This window comes from Chrysoperla carnea, chromosome 4, assembly GCF_905475395.1.
Source record: "Chrysoperla carnea chromosome 4, inChrCarn1.1, whole genome shotgun sequence".
Lineage (NCBI taxonomy): Eukaryota > Metazoa > Arthropoda > Insecta > Neuroptera > Chrysopidae > Chrysoperla > Chrysoperla carnea.
Window position 1 is genome coordinate 10,162,730 of NC_058340.1, and position 5,916 is coordinate 10,168,645.

Below are 5,916 nucleotides of genomic sequence, written 5' to 3' on the forward strand. Positions count from 1 at the left end.
ACAAAACCACAAAAACCACAAAAAACTTTTAGAAACCTCCAACTTACACGAAACTTCATCCACCTTCATTCGAAGACGCCCTCGCGCCTTAGTTGGACGCCGCAAACTCCTGGCGTACGAACCTCGTAGGACCTCCATCCCTACGATCACTGTGAAGGTGGGGCCTCTTTCCTTCATTTGTCTCTTAGACTCCGGAGCTACAGACAGTTTCTGTTCCAAAAAATTCGCTACCTCCATAGTTAAGCTGAAACTGGGCCATTTGACAAAATCCACCTTCAACGTCACCTTGGCCAATGGTGCAATTAATACACTAAACAATAAATTACATTGTTCAATAAAAATTGGTAAATTTTCATGGCCAATGAGTTTTCCGATTTTACACGGCTTAACCTATGACTTACTGTTGGGAGTGGACGCGCTATGCAAGATGAAAGCCAAACTGGATTTCATCAATTCCACGGTGGTTTTCGGATTCGATCCACTGCGTAACATCCCATTTACAGCCCAACCGTGTGGTAGCGAATGTAATGCCATCATGTCCCCGACTCTATCACGCCCGCAACAAAAGCTATTAAACGAGCTAATGGCCGGGTTTGACGACGTTTTAACGGACAGAATTGGCTGTGCCCGGGACTATGACTACTCGATTCAGATGAAGGACGACATACCTGTGAGAAGCCCACCCTTCCCTCTATCTCCACCTAAGGCCAAAGAAATGGACGAACATATTAACAGCCTAATGGACCAGGGCGTCATAATAAAATCCAAAAGCCCGTACTGCTCACCTGCCTTTTTAATAAAAAAGAAGGATGGTTCCCCAAGGCTATGCATCGACTACAGGAAACTAAATTCCAAAGTTGTCTTCGACGCTTACCCAAGCCCGAATGCAGACAGCATTTTTCAATGCCTGGGGGGAGCAGCCTTCTTCAGTTCGATCGATTTGTGTTCAGCGTTTTATCAAATTAAACTATCAGATTCGAGCAGAAAATACACGGCCTTTTCCACCCCGACGGCTCACTTCGAATTTGTTAAGGTCCCGTTTGGCCTGAGTGTCTCCCCGGTGGCCCTTAATCGTCTGATATTTGGATTATTCGCAGATTTGAGATATAAGTGTGTCATCCCCTACTTTGACGACATCCTCGTCTACAGCCCCAGCTTCGAAAGTCACCTAGAACACCTAGAAATAGTCTTCCAAAGACTACGAAACGCTGGATTGACGGTTAAGCCAAAAAAGATGCAACTATGCATGCCGTCAATCAAATTTCTAGGCTTTGTCATCTCATCAGCTGGGGTCGAAGTCGACAAAGAAAAGGTGGCCCTTATATCGGATCTCCGGGTACCCCGAACCCTCAGACAGTTAAGGTCCTTCATAGGTATGGCATCCTTTTTCGCTCGCTTCATTCCAAACTTCGCCGAGGTCATCGCACCCCTAAATCAGCTGAAGAAAAAGGATGTCAAATTCCATTTCGGAGATAGAGAACTCGAAGCCTTTGCCAATGTCAAGCGAGCCCTAACAGAAGCCCCCGTTCTAGCCTTCCCCAACTTCAAAAGGCGTTTCATCGTCCAGACGGACGCGAGTCAGAACTCGCTCGGGGCCGTACTTATGCAACATTTCCCAGACGGTCTACACCCCATTCAATATGCTAGCCGAAAGCTCACAGCAGCGGAACAAAACTATCCAGTTTACGAACAGGAAGCCCTCGCTATCGTTTGGGCCCTGGAAAAGTTCAAACAATATCTCCTAGGGACCAAGTTCTTGCTTCAAACCGATAACGCCGCTCTGTCCTTCATTTTCAACCACCCAAAGCAATTGGGTCGTGTGGGCCGCTGGGCATTAAAACTGTCTCGTTTCGAATTTGACATAGAGCACATTCGTGGTACTCGTAACGCCGTGGCCGACGCCTTGAGTAGGCTTTTCACAATACAAGGTACCCCCGAAGTTTCGACCCTCCCTAAATTTAACCCCCTATCACCCTCTGATGGCGCTAAAATCCACTTTTTGGACGAGGTGCCCCAAAGCTTTGCCTCTCTACGAAAACACCAGGAAGAAGATAGACTCATCATCTCCAGAATTGAATCTGGGGAAGATGTCACAGGATATGCCCTCAAATCTGACGTCCTGGTGAAACTCGTGGGGAAACATCGCCTGAGACGAATTTCCGTCCCCAAAGCCATCAGAAACATGATAATGTTCTTCTACCACGACTCCGTAACGGCAAGTCATTGTGGAATTTGCGTCACACATCGTCGAATCGCCCGTCGCTTTTGGTGGCCGGGTCTCTATAAGGACGTCCAAAAATATGTCAGGTCCTGTCCAGAGTGTCAACGCTGTAAACCATCAAACCGCGCCTCAGGCGCACCCTTAGCATCAACGGTCCCTAAACACACCTGGGAACGTGTTTACATAGACCACGTAGGCCCCCTAGTGGCTTCCAGGAATGGGTTCCGATATACCCTAGTGATGCTGGACGGATTCAGCAAGTGGCTGGAGACTATACCCGTCAGACGCGTCACTGCAGCAGTAACCGTTGACACTCTGAACAAGATTTGGCTTCGCTACGGACCCCCCAAATATCTATCTACGGACAACGCTAGGTGTTTCACGAGTGTTAAATTCAAACACATGTGCCTAAAATGGGGGATAAAACACCTCCTCACTAGCCCATATCGACCTTCTTCTAACGCCTCCGAAAGAGTAAACAGAGATCTCAAAATGAAACTGACCATTTTGCTAAAGCAATACGCCCCATCACATAGGGAATGGGACAAATACATACATTATTTCCAACATGCTCACAATAGCCAGTTTCACGAAGCCACCCAAAACACCCCAGCATCAATATTCCTAAACCGGGAAATGGAAAGCCCTCTCGGCTTGCGTTGGAACCTCCAGGAGTTAGTAGGTGTCGAACCCCCTCCCTCACAGGATAACGTTAATGAGGCCCTAGAGAAGGCACACGAACGCCTCAGACGTTTTCACAACGCAAAACGGCCCCAGCAACACCATTTCTCCGAAGGCCAAGTGGTCCTGCAAAAGGTGCACGGATTGGCCAATTTCGACGAGGCGCAGAAATTCATACCCAGGTGGTCTACGCCCCGACGCATTTTACGCTTCACGTCACCGGTCTCATGCGAGCTAGAGTGCGTAGACACTCATACGCGATATAAAGCCCACATTGAAGACATTAAGCCCTACAATGAGAGAGTAGAGGAAATGCCGTAGCATTTTAGCCAGTGGGGGTGGATGAGACGATACTCATATTTCCACTCGGATAATACCCTCCTGGATCCAAGGCTACAACAAAAAAAAAAAACAAAAACAAAAATAAAATAAAAAATTTTTTATTAAAAAAGTAAAATAAATTAAAACTTCATTAATTGTTGCCAATTGGGTCCAAAGAATGAATGCTTGAGGAAGTGTGTGTATACGAGGAGTGTCGACTTAGGCTACATCACACCCACCGAACAAATAAAAAGAAAAAAAAAAAAAAAATTTACAAAAATTTACAAAAAAAAAAACAAACAATGTCAGTAAATATTCAAATTTAATCTAAAATTAAAAACAATTGAGTTCCCCAAAAAATCATTTCAAAAAAAAAGGAAAAAGGTCATAACTAATTTTATTTATTGATGCATTTAAAATACAATTTTTTTTTCTCATTACAATTCATAAAAATAAAAAAATGGCCGAAAGTGGACACCCGAATGGCCAGGCACACGACGCACAAACAGAGAATCGCACGCAGCATCGCAAGCGGTAAACACGGCGCGAAAGGTCGTGATTGGATCACGGCGGCACCAGGCACTAATAAAACAAAAACAACAAGTGACCTGATGGTCTTCTTGATAAAAAAAAAGAACTTTTACTTTAACCTTTGCATCGAGCAAGTAAAGAGCTCGGAATTATTATATTGATTCGTGATCAAAAAAAAATTAAAATCGACATCAATTAAAATTGGACCGACATCGTGGATTTAAAAAAATTAATAAATCAACAACGATTAATAAACAGAAGTGAAATAAAATCGACATCAATTAAAATTGGACCGACATCGTGGATTTAAAAAAATTAATAAATCAACAACGATTAATAAACAGAAGTGAAATAAAATCGACATTAATTAAAATTGGACCGACATCGTGGATTTAAAAAAAATTAATAAATCAACAACGATTAATAAACAGAAGTAAAATCAAATCGAACTTTAATCAAATCGGACCAACATCGTAATTGTAATTAATGGATCGACAACGACTTATTAATCAGAAACAATAAAACAAAAAAAAAAACAACGACCGGTACTCACGAGTAGTGTCCTGGTGATACAAGTTTCGAGTGGACGACCGCATGGTTATTTCATCCTTTGTTGTCTGGGAATTCAACATCGCCCATCAACGGCACACCACCGCATGCAAACCGATTCGATCAACACGATATAAAGGAAAATCTAGTATACCTCGAGGATCACCCAGTGAATCCGCTGTGTGCTGCTGCGAATCTCTCCTGGCCGTCCGGTTGTTCAGCCCCGGCCCCGTTTCGTTAATGAATATGTAAGTCTGCATTTATCTGATTCTTTTTTTTTTTTCTTTACCAAACTAATTTATCGGCCAAAAAGGACATATTCTAAAACAAATAAAAATTGACATTAATAAAAGGTTGGAGGTTTACCATATATTTTAGATTTAGGAAATAATATTAGTTAAGTTTTTTTTATTACCGTGTGTGGTGATTCCGGGTGCATCCATTAATCGACCCGTCGAGTGGCCCTTGTCCCATTAGTGTTGGCCAATAGCCGCATATTAACGACAAGGGACAACCACTCTCCATTTCGCGGCACCAGGTGGTGGTGAAGACGATCCAATTGATTCGAAGATCCATACATCTCGCCCGTACTGTAACGGCAAACGGCCCTTGACCGAATGTGCATATGTATATGTATTCCTATTGTTAAAAAAAAAAAAAAATAATATAGTAACATATCCGTATGCACCTTTACCTTTAAAAGAAACTCACCAGGAATCATCATCGCCAATATTAGTATTAAGTATGTTGTCCTAAAACAAATATTAAATTTTTTCTATTTTTATTAAATACAAAACCTAGGTTATGTATCTACTCATTCACATGTCAAATAAATTGTACTAAATTCACCATTGTTTTGCAATATACGTTTGATAAAACCGAAAGAAATGTAATTGTGAATAGTAGAAACGATTTACAAAATTTTACTAAAAAAGAAATTGAATAAACAGAATATTGAAATTTAATTGAGATTACTTACGTTTGTTCAAATCCATTGACACTTAAGTTGTACCAAATACAGTAGTACCAACTTCATATAACTAATATCGATTTAGTAGATCTTCTCTTGAAATTGCGCGCCATAACCCGTCCGATCAACAAAAAGACTTCCACTGCGACATCTTATATATATTCGTTTCTCTAACCAAATTGAGAATCGTTTTAAATTTATTCATTTTCTTACTCTGCATGTATGTTGGAACTATGTTATCGTTCTGATTTTTTTGGTTCTGATTGCGAAGTAAATGCATAAAAAGTGCAACAAAAATAACGACACCAAAAACCGATCATTTTCATCTAGATCACCTAGGAAACTAATTTAGTTCTGTAAGTTTTTTTAAAGAATAATTTTTCTGTTAGTAACAAAAAAAAAAATATGGCCCTGTGTAAATTAATGGCTATGAAGACAACACCGATTTATGAAGTTGTCTTCAACAACACCGATTTATATTAATTTTGGTGTGATGCATTGAAAACGTTAAATAAATCCTCAAATAATATTTGAAATCCCAAATGAATTTTTTAACCCAATTGGATTTTTATCTGAATGATATACACAAAAGTATAAACACACTTCACCAAGAGATAATTTAAATTAAGATATTGTTGACAAT

At 40.9% G+C, this 5,916-nt stretch overlaps 1 long non-coding RNA gene across 4 annotated transcripts; it reads right to left on the reverse strand.

The window, feature by feature from the left end:
* Positions 1-2,091: 2,091 nt before the first annotated feature.
* LOC123298451 lies at positions 2,092-5,460 on the reverse strand. 4 transcript variants are annotated; one of them, XR_006535271.1, is made up of 5 exons: positions 5,283-5,460; positions 5,015-5,055; positions 4,719-4,942; positions 4,308-4,624; positions 2,092-3,295 (listed from the first exon to the last, which is right to left on the reverse strand). It is a non-coding gene; the product is annotated as an uncharacterized LOC123298451 (long non-coding RNA). The 4 variants fall into 4 exon arrangements; XR_006535273.1 differs by lacking the exon at positions 2,092-3,295 and adding an exon at positions 3,383-3,447; XR_006535272.1 differs by lacking the exon at positions 2,092-3,295 and adding an exon at positions 3,580-3,805.
* Positions 5,461-5,916: the final 456 nt, after the last annotated feature.